Genomic DNA, 17139 nt, shown 5'->3' with positions numbered 1-17139 from the left:
CACCTGGGTTGAAGTTTCCACAGAGTTTACTGGGACTTTGAGTCCATCACAATTACTCAACTACCCAACTTCATAGCATTGTTATGAGGAGATGAGCTATGAACACCTCAAGTTATTTAGAGGAATAGCAGCAGGAAAAGCCCTATGAAGATCTTAGTGGCTGATTTTCCATGGTCAAAATGCCCTGAGGTATATCTGGGAGCATACCTGCCGCAGGGCTTTTGCCCTGCTTTTGATTCTCCACTGCTCCCTGGTCCTTCCTTGGATTTGAAGCAGGGCTGGTGCTTGTTGACTGGTGCAGTGGGTTAGAGCAGCGAGGCAGGAAAAATGGCCCCGGTTCTGCTCCGTGGAGTTTGCCACAGCAGCGGAAGGCACCAGAGCAACAAAGCGTCATTTCAACAGAACCTCAAATTTGGTGGTTCTGGAAATCTGCACAGCAAAACAAATGCTGTAGGGTGGGGATGGGGCAACAACATGACAGACACGCTGCAGCACTGGGAGCCGTGGAGAACTCCTGGCTGCACCGGAGTATTCGCCATGATAACAACAGGACATTTCTACTGTGGAAAATCAGCCAGTATGTCTTGAAATGTATTGGGTGTTATTAGTGTCTTATTAGGGATTTGCTTCTGTTAATGTTTTGAACTATGTTGTTCACTGCCCGGAGCCCTTCGGGGATCAGGCGGTATAGAAATTGAATGAATGAATGAATGAATGAATGAATGAATGAATGAATGAATGAATGAATGAATGAATGAATGAATGAATGAGGGCTTGCAAAAAATTACTTATTCCGTCCATCCTCATTTATCTCTGAAAAACATCTTTCTATTGTTACTACCATTTAAAACAAAAAAGAAATTTTGGAGCAGCTTCTCCCTCTACTTGGAATTCCCCCCCCGCCCCGCCCCCTCCACAGTCTGTCCCCAGAGATCCTTTTTCACTCACCTGGACTTCAATATCAGCTGCAGGAGGAATGCTGTTGGTATTATGCTCCTTCTCTCCTTCATCACTTTGCACTTTAAATCATCCATTCTCCTCTTTACATGCAATTGACGAAGACCTGTACTTTAAAGACATACATCAGCTGCTGTTGCATGTAGTCTGAAATATAGAAAGCAAATAAGGATCACCTCACTATAATTGCATTTAGCCATCCTTGATACATATATGCCATGCCATTCTACTTCCTCCTCCAAAAATTGATGATGGAGGAGGGAATGAGTTTCAAATGCCTTTGTGCTACCTTAGCTGAACTCTCTGTGGCTGGCAGCAGGGTTGTCTCGGCAGGGGGCCTCCACCCTTGGCTCAGACTCCTTTTGGCTACCAGCCAGGGCCAAGGCTTTGCTGCTCCCAGAATATACAATGTAAGGTGTATTTGTTTAGATGCCAAGATTTATTTTTAGATTTTAGGGATGCTGAATGTGTTTACAGCACTGAAGGTAGAAAGAAGTAGTAGCCATTACATAACCAGAGACTTGTTCTTACATCATTGTGATCTGGTTGACTTTAATATATATTCCTGATTTATTCTGGTGTATATTAGATTAGATTAGATTAATATATAGCATATAGTGGCCAATTTGGCATCAACAATAAAGTGAAAAAAATAAAAATGCGAGTTTGTAAATTATATTCAGATTATTTCAGTGACATTCATTTGAAGTGAAAGGGGAGAAACCAAAGACAAAGCCATCCCAAGGGTATCAACTATCATTGCACATATTTATACTCTATCAAAAATATTAGCCAAATATCCATTTATGGCAAATCTATGTTGACAGAACTTCATTTGCAAGCCGAGTTGGGAAAAGATGACATCTTCTTTTGCCTGCCTTCCCTAAGCCCATTATGCATGAAGTTTTTCCTATGCCGCTTCTTGTCCTGCAGGTCTGTGCTGATGGAAAAGGTAAAAAGGGCAATTTTGTCCCTGTCCCTACAACCTCCAACAACGCATGGTTTATTTGTTTTATTGAACTTCTGTCCTGCCCATTCCTGGTTGCAGTCAAACTCAGGGTGACTTACAATCATTTTAAAATAATCAATAATACAATAATATAAAAGTTCTACAATAAAATTAACAATAATACTAATTTATATCTACAGATGGCAACTAATAAATTAACACTATTCCAGCCTATAATATGCAGCACGCATGCGCGCACACAAACCCATCTCAAGACCTGGTATATAAAAAAACAGACAGCACAGAAAGACCAAACCAAGACAGAGGTTGGGGGGAGCACAAATAAATCATCAGCACATGCTGATGGTTAATAATTGATGGATGATAGTTGGTGATAGTTGGGAGGTCAGCAGATAGTATACATGGACAGCAGGTGGCCTCAACCAAAAGCCCTGTGGAACATCTCTGTCTTCCAGGCCCTGTGGAACTGATGGAAGTCCTGCAGGGCCCTGGTGTCAACCAACAGATAGTTCAACCAGGCTAGAAAAAGCCTGGCTCTGGTCAAGGCCAACCTAATGTCCTTGGGGGCAAGGGACCATCAGGAGATTACTGTTGGAGGCCCAGATTATCTTCCACAGGCAATATGGAGAAATGTGGTTCCAAAGATATGAGGGCTCCAAACCTCTCAGGGCCATAAAAGCTAGAACCTTGAACATGATCTGGAATTCCACTGTCAACAAGTGCAACTGGTGTAGGATAGGTGTGATATGTTTCCTCGCTGGAATTCCAGTGAGAAGCCTTGCCACCTTTTGAAAAAAATGGTTTTGTTTTGTAGCACTCATGTGGTTGGAATATTTGAACCTTTCAACATCAAATAGCTGGGAAGACCAAGCACAGAGAGATATTCTGCCCTGTTGCCCTGCCAGTGACGTTGAATGCATCCAAACCCCCTTTTTCTCCACATCTGACTCATTGCGCACCTGAATGTGCATACCTATTGTGCTCCAAGTTGCCATTTTATGCATACTTCTCCCAGATCTGGAACAATGTGGCTCACCAGGACACCAGGTCCTTCTGTTAATTATGCTTAGAGGTCAACCAAATAGTATGACAAGTAGCAAAAAAAAAAAGCACTCCACTACTGTGCAGCCACCGACTGTTTGTAACAAGCTTGTGACATTTGCTGGCACAGCAATCCTCCCATAACTGCTCCCATCAAATATGGTAAATTTGTCTGATGAACTGATTTGTAGTGAAGTTTGCAGTATCTATATCCACAGCTGAGCAGATTATTTGAATCTGGATGACTCATGTCTTCACTCAGTGCTCTGCCATCACACAAAAATAGCTGTTTTACATTTGCATGTGCACCAAGCTCTATCAGTTCTTTCTTAGGTCTCTCTTCAAGAGAGTGTGAAACCATAAAGATAACTTGTGCAGTTTTTTTGCTCCCATCAAAGAAACAATCACAAACATCATGCTGATTACAACACTGATACTCAGCAGTGGAAGTAAGTTGTAACAGATAGTTGCAACATCTTGCACTAACCTAATTTCACAGTACTAAAATTAACCCAAGGATTAACTCCATGAAGAGCAGAGGACATAATTACTGAAGCATAATTATTGTGAGCAATAAGACCAATAAGTCTAAATTACCCATCTTTAAATTTAGTCAGATAGTTCAAAAAATATCTGAATTTTACAAGCAAAGTTACCTTGGTATCTTCTAGAACTGCCAACTTTCACGTGGGGCCTGAAGATCTCCCAGAATTACAACTGATCTACAAACAGAGGTCAGTTCTTCTGGAGAAAATGGCCGTGTGGGAAGAGGGCTCTGCAACATCACATGGCCACAGAGCTCCCCCCCCCGCCGCCGCCCCAGACTCCTCCCACCCCAGGCTCTGCTTCCAAAATCCCTGGGAATTTCTCAACCCAGAGCTGCCAGTCCTAGTTTTTCCTGCTGTCTGTTCATGGCACTTTGCTTAGTTGTGTGTTGCAGTGTGAATGCTCTCGGTGAGCATCCCTTCCATTCCCATGATTCTGGGATCAGAATACCAGGCTCTTAAACTGATAAACACATTTCTTTTTAAACTCACAAAAGCAAGCTCTTATGAAAACAAAATCTATTTTCTTTTCTTTTAAGTGGTCATTTTCTTGGACACCTAGCCGTGACAAGTAAATTATTAGCTAATTCAGAGTGCTGGAAAGGGGCATGCCTTGAGCTTACCAGCAAAACAGACCTAGAGGGAATCTGTATCCAAAAGCAATCCTTATGGGAACAGGCAAAGTATTTCAGAAAATGTGTCTTGCTTCAGTAGCTTCTGAACCACTCTACAGCAAATGTTTCTGCAGATAAGTATACAGCATTGTTTATATTGGATCCAAAGCAAAGGAAAAGTTCTGTTGCTGCTGTTGAGCATAAATCAGGAGCTTCTTGTGCCAGTGTCCATCAGGATTCCTCCAAGTTACCTGCACTTGTTTAACACTTCCCAGACACTTGAAGCAAGAATTGGAAGAGATTATTATCATTTCTACTGATTTTATTAAAAACAGAAACAATTGAACAAACAGTAGAATATGCAGCCTCTTTAAAGCACCAGTATGTATTATAACTTACAACAGATTTGTGCAATATTTACTTTTTGTTGTACTCCTTCTACATTTCTCAGTTGTGCCAAGCACTCTGTGTCACATCTATATCCTAATTTGAAGATCATTTGGCAGACTTTTTACCTTAGAGCAGCTGACATACATTCCTGGTTGCCACTGCACAGTTCTCTCCCCTATCATAGAAGCCAGCGTTGCTTCAAGCATGTGTAGGAGAAAAGAAATCCATGCTCCTTCATTCTGTTAAAGTTCCTGGATATGTGGCATATTCCTACTGCTATTTAACATCAGAGTTCTTTCTCTTAAAGTTGTAGATATACCATGTATGATATCACATAAACATTCTGCCCTACCATGCATGATATCACATGCATGCATGCATGTGATATCATGCATGTGATATCACATGCATGATATCACATGCATGCCCTACCATGCATGATATCACATGCCTTCCTGCCCTAAGGATCAAGCCCTAAGGATTTAGACTTTTCTTGTAGTCCTAGTAGCCTATGTCAACTGTAACTTCAGCTTCCTATTTGTTATGGAAATATAACCATTGTGATATAGTGATGTCAAGGAGGCTCAATAATTGTAAATTATTATTGTCCAATTAAATATAATTGTCCAGAGATGGGTGTCTTACCCATCTTGAACTGCAGCCATGACAGCCTTAGGGGTGTACCCCCCCCCCCCCGACTCCAAACCTGGAGCCCCCCGACATGGTGACAACCTACCAAAGGGGACAGGGAGGAGGAGGATATGGTCCTCACAGTCACCACCAAAGTGGATCATCCTGCCCATGCCTGCCACCATGGAGAAATCGACGAAATCCCACCTTTACTCAGTCTCTTGCACGAAGAGCGGAGGCACTAGCTTGTCTCCTGCTGTGATGGCCCTTTGGGTGTGCAGAGGACCGTGGCCATGACATGAGAGCAGACCCAGCTTCTGGGCAGGGACTCAGGCCACACCCAACTCTTAAACATGGAGGCAGCCCAATCAGTTGTTCAGCCAGTCAGCAGGCTGGGAGAGCTTGATGGATGCCCTGTGGCCAAATGGGAGATTGAAGGGCAGGGATGGAAGGTGGGGAAGGAGATGGAGAAGGGAGGGGAGATAAGAAGGGGAGAGACCAGATGGAGGGGGAGATGAGTTTGGAAGCAGGAGAATGGAGACTGAGAGTGAGCCTCAGAGAGAGAGAGAGAGAGACAAACAAGGAGGGCAGAAGAGCTCGAGGCTCCAAAGGAGGAGGAGACCAAGGCAGAGAAAGGCAGAGGCAAGGAACATGCGGAAGAATGGGCAAGGGGGAATCCAGGGCTTGGGTTAACCCTCTCCCCAATGGCCAACCTGTGTCTGCTTCAGACTGCTAGCCAGCCTTGTCAGAATCCCCACCCATTGGGAAGATGCTGACTCACCCTGAGGCTTCGGAGGCTCTCTGGTACAAGTCACTCCCAGAGGAGCGGGGGCAAGGGCAAGACGAACAGCACTCTGTTCGTCTTGCCAGAGGGGTAGGAGAGATGGCACAAGTACCCCCTGGAGAGGGGGTGGAGGAGGTGCAGCACCACAATAATTAAATAAAGAAGCTGAATAAAGAATACAGGATATTGTCAAAGCACAATATAAAAAAGAGGCACTCTAAGAAAATTTATCTACCATATTCCCTTTCCCTTTAATATTAAGAAGATGGATTTGGATCCAACAATCTATTTGTACAAGCAGAAGAGATTCTGTTATATGCTGATACCATCACTGATCACCCCCTCTCCCCATGTCTAACCACTGTAGCCATTATGGCTCTGCAAATGCTGTACCAGAAGGTCTTCTGAGTGGCATGCAATGCTTCTCAGGGGGATTTTAAAAGAACCATTTTCAATAAAAGAACTGAGATTCCTAAGAAGTGATGAAACCCATTATGTTATGACATTAAGCTACCCTCTGAAATAACCTCTAGCCTAGAGGAAGGTCTGGACATCATCCTAGGCTAGGAGATAGGATGAAGGGCTGCTCAGCCTAATTACAAAAACCTTCAGAAAGGCAATACTGGCCTAAGACAAAACACATCCATTTGGAAGGAAAAACCAAATAAATCAGGAGAGACTCCCTCCATTTTTGTAATTATTTTCCAGCAAGGCCTTTTATGGAAGAACTGGATTAATGTGAAGTTAAACTGAGGCCAGAAGTGGAATGCAAAGAGGCAGGAAGGCAAGGAGTAAGTTATAGTGTGAGCTTCTCTGTTTGTTGCTGTTGCATTGCATTGCATATTTCTCCCTCAGGCTTTTTTGCATGTTAAAAGTGCATGTTCCCCACAGCACTTGGCACTTCAGTGTGTCTCCCACGCTGTTGCCTCAATGCCACCCCACAGCAGTGGCTTTGCTACAGGACTTTCCAGGACCGCAAAGGTTGAGGACCTTTTGGAATGCCCCTCTGTTGCTCCAGTTGCTTCTGCTGCTGTGGAAACTCCTTGGCAGCAGAACAGGGCCATTCTTCCTGCCTCGCTGATCTGGCCCACCCCTCCAATGAATGGGTGCCCCCCCTTGCAATGGAATAAAAAACACAGAGGGATAAACCTTGGAAACCTTGAGAAACCTTGCAGAAAAGCGGCGTGTGAAGGTGCTGTGAACGGAAAGGCAGTGATTCCCTTGCACACGCACACGCAAGAGTTTAGATGGGCAGGGGGTTGGAGTACCTTAATTCCATCAAACGTGCAGGGATTTTAGATGGGGTGGGGTGAGGGCGCCGATTCCCAGGGCATGATTTGTGCAGAGTCAACTAAATTGGTGAAAGTGAGTGGGGAAGCGGTAGGGGGAGATTTAGCCAATCAGAACATGGGAAACGGAGGTTGCCTGTGTATGCCTAGAAGACATTGCCGAAGACCCCACAGTGCAAGTGGAGGACAGCCAGGAAGCAGTGCGAAGTCAACATCAGGGTAAAGATGGCAGCTGCATTCCTGGATATAGCATGGGGCGTTTTTACTGTGCAAAATCAGTCTCAGAGTAAGAAGCCCCATGTTATATGCCATTAAAGGTTGAATTGAATTGAAGAAGCCCCATGAAAGCAGCTGCACTAGGTAGTAATGCAAAAGCCTATAAAATATTGCACCAGGAGGGGCAGATATGTAGTAGATGTAAGAGTAATTGTTTTATCCTGTGGGCTGCTCTCAGTTCGATTTCCATGCATATCTGAAGAAGTGAAGGGCACCTCACAGAAGTTCATACTGAAATAAAAATTATTAGTCTTGAAGGTGGCACTGAACTTTCACTTTATTTTGCTCTAGCTTTGGGAAAAATCAAAGTCTATGACAAAATATCGTAATGTTTTTTAAAGACTACAGATATTTCCTGAAAGGACCTGAAGAGTTCGGAAAAGGCTCTCTCCAAGCATCCATCAAGGGCTTGGAAGATGTGACTCCCAAATAAGAGAGCAGATAGTCTATCTGTGTGAACATAAATGGCATAAATGGTAGAAAAGACAGAGAAGCAGACAGACCATTGCGAGTTTCTTGAAGCACACAGGGCACAGGATTTCTCTTTGTGTCTCTGGGACTCATATGAGGAAGCAGATATGTTGCCCTTTAAGGTGTGCCTGTTTGCTTCTACCTGCACTTTGTACATTTGTAAATAAAGAAAACATTACAAAGCTGTCCATAAGTCTACAGTGCTCCTGCTGCTAAGGGAGACCTTATGCAATCCTAAGGGAGACCTAATGCAATCCTAAGGACAATAACTCCAGTCTAGTCCCATTCATTTCAGTTGGCTTGGATTGGAGTAACTCCGCATAAAATTGTGCTATAATTCAGGTAAGCACTGCTCCTAGATTTCCTCACTGCTCAGGAATGTAGGGCATGCATACACTAGAATCAGGATTGGAATTGCTGCTTTTGGATAAGGTAGGCCATATGGGACTTCATTCAAGTGTTTCCTAAGTTAGCTCAAATCAATCTGGAATGAGCATGCATGAAAACATAATTATTTTTTAAATATATCCACATGCCCCAGGATAGGAAAGAGGCCACATGGCAAGAACACAAACAAAAATCCAAAACAAGCAACATACTGAATCTTTGGCTCATTCCGCACATGCAGAACAATGCACTTTCAAACTGCTTTCAGTGCTCTTTGAAGCTGTGCGGAATGGCAAAATCCATTTGCAAACAATTGTGAAAGTGGTTTGAAAACGCATTATTTTGGGTGTGTGGAAGGGGCCTTTGTCATGCTGAACTTTTGTGGTGGATTCCACACAGCAGAAATATAGCATCTTGAGGACATAAAAAATGTTCTGGGGAATAACTTTGCACAGCTCTCTTCCCCAAAACGACTTCAACCTGGCTTGAAGACCTTTCTGCACAAACACAACAAGAGTATATGTTTTATTTTTTCCACCTGTGGACTGATTTTCCCCCTTCCCCCCTTTACTTTCATTTCTGCCGCTGTCTGTCATTTCAGGATAATTCTTCCCACACGCCATGTTGTGCAGTTCACCAGCACATTGTAAGCTGATTCTCTGACCTCCCACCATTTTACAAAGTCCCCCAAATACATTTTCTCCCCGTGGTGATGATTATGTCCACCATTTCACTCATAAATCTACAGTAACACATTCATTATTGCCTAACCATTGCATGAAAATCCTTTGTTCTCTTTTTTATTTTGTGTGTTGAAAATGTAAAGTTACACAGATGCACTCCATTGTAGTCCAGATTGTGTGTTTGTTAGGTGGACAGGCCAGATTCTCAAGTTCATTATTGTCACATTTTATTAATAAGTATATCATTAACTTGGAGAACGCCAGGCGGTAGGGAATGGTTTCATAATAGTGATTTGCTATACTGGAGAAATAGGAAGGGGAGGACTTTGAAACATATGACTCAACCCCACTGTGATGACGAATGAAAGCAAAGGAGACAGGGAGCACCAGTTATGTCCAATCAGAAGGTAGGCAAAAAGGAACAGCCAATCAGAATACAGCAAAATAGGCAAGGCTGTGAGGATTCATTTCTTTATAACTTCGAAGTACACGTGCATTGTAGATTTTTTTAAAAAAGCGTTTTCATGCGAAGGAGCCACAACAACCCAAATTATTTTCAATAGCTCAAATTGCTTCCTGAATAAGTAACAGGTGCAAACAACAAAATGGAAAACAGGTTCATTTATAACGATTGCAACTCGTCATAAATATGCTGTGTGAAATTGACCTGTGTCTTCCATTTGGCAGAAATACAACCTAAATAGTTAAATTAAATTTCAATAAAAAGTATGACAAATTTTAATATTTTATAGATGATAGAACAGTATGAGGTAAAATCCAACTGGTCTGAATGGCATGGAAAAATATTACAGTATCTAGATAACCAAAACTCTGACCAGAAAGTACAATGTGTTACATTTGGGGTTGTATGACATTCAGTATCTTCTAAGGGCTAAAAACTATATGTGATATTGCGGGTCCATGATCAGACCCCATCAATGTGTAACTAATGTGTAACTGTGTGTGGCAGCGGGGACAAGGGTGACCTTCCCACCCAGAGGCATACTGGGGGAAATGGTACCCAGAGAAAACAGTTCCCCAGGTGCCCCCCACTCTATATCCGGGGTTGGGGCCCATCCCCGAACCTCCCATCCCCGCCCCACTGCCGGCTCAGAGCCAGCAGCCAGCAGTCCCTTCTGCCTTCCCCTCTGGGGAGGACAGAAGCAACTGGAAGTCTCCATGTTGGAGCCTTTTCTTCTATAAGCTTGGGGGTGGGGGCACGCCCCCATCTTATAAAAGCAAAGACCCCAACATGGAGCCTTTCAGTTGCTTCTGTCCTCCCCAGAGGGGAAGGCAGAAGGGACTGCCAAGCTGGCAGCCAGGAGGGGGGCCAGGCTTGGGGGGAGCCTGAAGCCAGGAGCCAGGAGAGGGCGAGGCTTGGGGGGTCCTCTGGCTTCCTTGGCCCTGCCCATGTTGATGACGACATGGGTGGGGCTGAGGGTGCCAGAAGACAACAAGGCAGCAGGATTTCTTGCTTCAATGCCGTCTTCCTGGTCACATGGGGGGGCAATTTTGCACCCCCATGTGACCAGATCAGTGGTGCCCGGGGACCAGATCAGTGGTGCCCGGGGACAGAGGGTACACCCTGTCCCTAGGCAAATATGCCACTGTTCCCACTCCATGACCATATGTGGTGAAACACTCTCCGGTCCCATCACTCTCTCTCTCTCTCTCTCTCTCTCTCTCTCTCTCTCTCTCTCCCTTTTTTCTCTCTTCCCTTGTTTCTCTCTCCCCCTACAATCTCTTCCTTTTCCCATTTCTCTCCCCTGCTTTCTCTCTCATTCCCTTTTTCTCTCTCCTGCTTTCTCTCTCCTTTCTTTCTCTTTATCCCCACTTCTCTCTCTATCCCATTTTCTCTCACTCTTCCTCTTTTCCCCCTTCCTCTCTCTTACCCCCCTTTCTCTCTCTTCTCTTTGTCTGTCTTCCCATCCCCTTATTTCTGTATGAAGGATACACTTCTGAGTAGTAGTGCGTGAGAACAAGATCTTGGAATACAGGTGGACAGTAAGTTAAATATGGACAGTCAGTGTAATGCAGTGACAAAAGAGACTAATGTGATCTTGTGGTGTTTCAATAGGGGCCTAACATCCAAATCTTAAGACATTGGGCAGGGGGGTGGGCACAGTTTAAGAGCTTGTCCCTGGTGTCATTTTCTGTAGATACATCCCTGGCCATACATATGAACTGGATTCATAGGCAAAAACTGAATACACAGAGACTTTAAGTAGTAAGATTTTACTGTATGTCCTTTTAAAAATTAGAGGCATCAATAGCAGCAGTGGTGGGGAGAAAAATCTAATAATGTGGAATTAATCACTGCATTAGTCACTGAGACATCTAAACAGCTTGTCAATCAGCTACTGGCAGGCAAGACATGAGCAAATCTGACAGGTGTTTAACCATAACCTGTCTAAAGTTCCAGTTGGGGTGGAAAGACAGGCACAGTACTGGTACTTCATTTTTCCCCCTATCAGGGTTTAAAACATTCCAGCAAGCCACTTCCAATCAACTTTGGAGGGTGATGCTAACCTCCCAGCAGTGGCAGCTCAAAATGTTTTACTGCCAGCAGCTGTAGCTACCATCCCTGAATGTCCTATTGCTACAGCTCTCCTCCATCCCATATTCCCATACACACTCACACAAATACAATGGCTGCACATTGTAGATGCAGCATATTTGGAGGAACTAAATCACAGTAGCCAAGAGGTGGCCTTCCAATTGATCAAATGATTATTTTTACTTTATTTATGATGACTGTCACATTTCAGGGATGGTTTCTCTTGCAAAGTCTCTCCTTCAAGTGGATATGATTGCTTTGTTTGTCCAAGAATAAAGAACATTAATTCAAAGGCAGTTCTGACATAAGACCTACTGGGTAAGAACCCAATCAATTATTACATCAGTAGGAGTTTCTGAGGGCCAGACTGGAGGTTAGAGGACCAGACAAGGGGATAGAGTTTCTGAGGGCCAGACAAGGGGATAGAGTTAGTTTAGTTAGTCAGATGGGAGTTTTCCCTTGGTTAATGTATATCGTTTAGAGTTAGTGGTGAAATTGTATATTGTAGGTTGACAGTGTTAGTACTAGATTTGGATTTTGTATTAGGCTTAGCTTTGTAAGGTTAGGAGGGTGGGTTAGTGTTAGTGGCTAGGCTGGGTTATTATATTTCTTTTGTATCAGTGCTACTGTTAACCTGTTAAGTGTGGAGGAAGTTAGTTTGGAGGAAGGAAGTTGTTCCCCATCTGTAAGTGTTTCTGGTGTTTGATTTTTGTGTTTTCGGTTTCAAATTCATAGAGTTGTTTGTATTCTATTGTATTTGAATGATGTTTAAAATTATTATGTATTTTACTGATATTTAATTGTTTCATATATCTTGCTATTTTGTATGTTATATTGCTTGATACTGTAATTCTATATTTTGATTTATAGTTGTTGATGTTTGCTATTCTATATTGTTATTGCTTTTTGCTATTGCTCTTTTTGTTCGCTACCCTGAGCCCTTCCGGGGAGGGCGGGATATAAATTAAATATGAAATGAAATATATGAAATGAAGGTTACAGCATCCACAAGTCTGACCCATAGGCACCAATGTCATTTTACAGTTATTCTGGATCTTGAAAAGGTGCTAGAGCAGGTGTTTGCAACCTGTGGCTCTCCAGATGTTCATGGACTACAAATCCCATCAGCCCCTGGGTCCATGAACATCTGGAGAGCCGCAGGTTGCAGACCCCTGTGCTAGAGGGAACAAGATCACTTGGTCCTTCTGCACTGTGGTTCCAATCAGGATTAGGCCCTCACAGCATTTTAAAGTGGCCTAGTACAGCTCTAAAATAGCCATATGTGCAACATTCAGTTTGGCCCTGAGTACACTATAGAACTTCCATTAATAAATGCCTTGCCTTTAAGGATGTTACAAATATTTTCAAACAATTCCTAGGGAAAAACAAACTTATGATTAAAATGTTAAGTAGCGAAAATGCATTAACCGGAAAAATAAATCATTTTCTAAATTCCTGAAGCACTGTTTCCTATTCTTTTAATGATATGTTTATGTAAGTATGGTGCATGAAGCATCATGAATTAAACCAGAGTGTGGGTCTGAACAGGAACTTTAAGATAAGGAAATCTACATCTAGCATATACATATATATGTATGTATAGAAACAGTTTCCATGCAAACTTTAGATTATTCTGATTCTTTATTAGATACCGTACTAGTATCTCTGTTACAAAGTGTATTTCTGTACATCCGCAAGTTACAAGAACAAAGCCTCTTCACTTCTTGCTGGAGGAGAGGGGATAGCATCACTTCACTATAACCCAAATACATTAATTCTCAGCCTGCCCATGAAGTAAAACATCTGAGTGATTTAAACAAAAAAAAGGGCTGAAATAACAGTTTTCGGTATTTGAACCTTAAGAGAAAACTAAATTCAAAGGTAGCCAGACAAGATGGATAAGAGCTCTCTAGAAAGCAAAAGCAGTTTCTAGCATATCAAGGAACTGGATTTATGTGCCCTGGCAGCTAGGATTGCCCCACTGGTTTTACCAGTACATTTGTAAATAAACAGTTCATTCTCAAAAGTACCATAAATTTCCAGCATCCTCCCCTCATAAGGAAACTGTCCATGTGTAAGAAGTCCTTGCATTTATTATCATTCAAAAGAGACAGACAGCGAGAGAATGAAACACCCCCAGACCCTTGTATAGTCAAGCCCAAACTCGACATTATGATAGATGGCCAACTGGATGCTGTCGCAGATGTACAGGCCAGCTGCTTGGAGGCTGTGGTGGAATGGTTGAAAGGAAATTGGTTGAAATTAAATCCAGCTGAGATGGAAGTCCTGTGGCTGGGTCCAAGAGGGTCAGGAGGGAATTGCCAATTGCTGACACTTGATGGTATGAAGCAGAGTTCTGCACCAATCATCAAGAGTCTGGATGTGCTCTTTGATGCCTCTGTAACAATGGAGGTTCAGGTTACACATGTATTTCATCTTGCTTTCTACCATCTACACCAGGTGCTACCATCTTCACCAGGTGAAACAATTACCTGTCCTAGGCTGACCTAGCATTATGAAATGTTGGAAGCTGCCCTAAGTCTGTGAGGGGAATGGTGACAGGCAGGCAGGCAGGCAGGCAGGCAGGCAGGCAGGCAGGCAGGCAGGCAGGCAGGCAGAGATTTAAAAACCAACCCTGAAAATAGCAGCTGTGTGTATTATTTCTCTCTTTTCCCTTCTAATTTCTAGCACAGCTTACTTATATCTGGATGTCATGACACTGTACATTTTTTTCTGCCTCTCTCCACATCATAGTGGGTTGGTGCTTACACACATTCTTGAAACTTGAAATGGAGATGAGTCTATACCAACAGGGTAAACCCAGAGTATTGGGTGAGAACACTACCTTTGAATGTGGAATATTTGCAGAGAACAAATCTAGGATCTTGCTGAAGGGACAAATAACTAAGGTCTTGATAAGATTGAGCTGAACATAAATTCATCCCGGTTCTGCCACGCACTCCCCCCCTATCACGTGTTTTTCAAAAACCTGCATGGAAGGGCAGCTTTTTGAAAAACACGCGCTGAAGCCAGTTCGGTGGGTAGGTTCAGGAGACAGAGTAGCTTTATTTTTCCCTCTGTAGGGAGTGTCATGTAGCATTCCAGCCAATCAGAGCACTGCGGGCTGTGCATAAAGCGCACATAGCCTTTTGTTGTTGTTGTTCGTCGGTCAAGGCTATGTAGAAACGTAGAAACACTTATGTGCAAACTGTGTAAACTGTAAATGGTGTAAACTGAAATTAGCCTTCTGTGCTAATGAAGCTGCGCAGGTGAAGTGTTGGAATGGTGAAGCCACACATCAACATGGCTGTGCGCGAAAAACAAGATGAGGGTGGAGTATTGTTTCCACTCCAACACAATAGCCAATCAGAAGAAAGCTGTTGAAATGCAAAGGCAGGGAAATTCTATCTACACATCTACGTAGCAACGTAGCAGCGCAAGAAAAAGTTTTTGGAAAGTTCCTGCCCCAACACAACACAACAGCCAATCAGGACGAGAAAGAACAGACCCGCTGAGCAGATCACATGTTCATGGGGAGTGTTACGTTGCTCGAAACCGTGATAGACATCAAGGTCTCATTATGACACAAGTTGCAGTGGGGAAGGAGAAACAGCAATAAAAAAGATGCTGTTTGTTTTGGAACCGGGATGTATCCGGTTTAATTTTCCAGTGGGGATTCCACCACAGATAATTTCAACCTGCAACTCACACTGAAAATGTAACAAATATTTTGCATGTGTATTATGAATTGCAATGTTTCACACAAGAATCTTTGGTGGAGCAAATCATAACTCTGTGAGGCAAATTCAGGATGCAAAAACATTGTGGCAGGAAGATTATTTATATCTCACCTTTCAGCCCGATGGGACCCAAAGTGACTTTCTCCCCTCCTCTGTTTTATTCTCACAACAACACTCTGATGTAGTTTAAGCTGAAAGTGTGTGACTGGCCCAAGGTCACACAGTGAGCTCCCTTGGCACAAGTTGGGATTCTAACCTGGATATCCCAGATCCTAGTCTGACACTTTAAGCACTAAACCAGACAGACAAACTGAGAATTGAGACAGCTGAAGTCCCTTCTCTTCCTGTGTTCAGAATCAGACCTACATGTGTTGGGGAGTCACAGAACTCCAAGCATGTGTGTGATGCAATTTTTTTGCAGTGGACATGGGACTTTGCAACATGTAGAATGGTTCAGGTAAACTTATCTGAGCCCTTAAACTGTGATGTGGTTAATTATTTATTTACTTTATTTATAGACCTCCCTTTCAAGGTAGATTGCAGAATATAAAATGATACAGACTTGATAAAACAATCAATGAACAATTCAATAGAACTAGGATTACAAAATTAGAAAACAGTAGGAACAATCAATTGCCCAAGGCAAGATATGTTATAAACAATGAACACTGTGGACAATGAACAATGTAAAGCAGTAAAATGGGAACAAAATCTTCAGTGTGAAAATAGCTATCTGAAAAACACAGCTCCCATTCTCCCTTGTCATAACACACATGTATGAAACTGTGCATGTGTGCTTACTGTTGTGCTAGATTTGCAGTCACCCAATGAACTCTGATGGATGGCTTAGTGATTGCTAGTCTGACTATCAATTCATCTGGGGTGATATTTGTAAACTTGAAATTATAATATGAGTCAAGTCAGCAGGTTTATGAGTAAAACCAGCAGGACACCCCTAGTCTAAACTGCAGATTTATTTTTCACAATATCTTCAAATTGGATTGAGATTGGGACAGCACTTGTTAACGTCTTTATTCCCAGTTGTACTTTTAAAAATTATTGTACATTGGTTTTACAATGGAATTATGTTTCAACCTGTTGTGAACTGCCCAGTGGAAAGGAAGCCTAATGGTGCACAAAAAAACAAATATATCACTCCCATGGACTGGATAACTTCCACATTCCTCCCATGTAGTAACTCCAATATTAAATGTATTTTGTATGAAGATAGAATCCACACCAGTTCAGAAGCCATGAGCGTGATCATGATATCCAGGAAAATTCTGTTCCAATTAAGGAAGTGTGTTGGTTGTCACAGGCTTTATCAGTATACAGTCCATTTAACAGTGAGGTTTCTCCACCTGAGACTTCCCATGTAGCAATCACATGGAGACAATTAGCATTCAGTTATATTTTAATGGGAACACAGAGAAATCCTACAAGATGGAAGGAAATTTGGACTTCTCTTGCTCATGCATCATTAAAATTCACATCAACAGTAACTTGGAGTCATCCCACTGTTCCTGTTAACTCCCTGTGCTGTGTTATTCTTCCAGCTCATTTCCTATCTACAGGATTCTCTTGATAGCGGTTATACTGTAGAACTAATATCCCCTACCTCCAGTGATGAGATACTGTGAAAATGAAATTATGTGTAACATAGGCTATGAGCCAAGCAAAAAAAACAACCCCCAGAAAGAATGTTTATACTGCCATTCTCCCACTGGACAGTGAAACAGCAAATGACTAACACCACATCTTGGGCCAGTATTATCAATGACAAAGAGGAAATAGCTGATGCTTGC

The sequence above is a fragment of the Sphaerodactylus townsendi genome, linkage group LG03, assembly GCF_021028975.2.
Source record: "Sphaerodactylus townsendi isolate TG3544 linkage group LG03, MPM_Stown_v2.3, whole genome shotgun sequence".
Taxonomy (NCBI): Eukaryota; Metazoa; Chordata; class Lepidosauria; order Squamata; family Sphaerodactylidae; genus Sphaerodactylus; species Sphaerodactylus townsendi.
Note: the sequence above shows the minus strand (reverse complement) of the source record.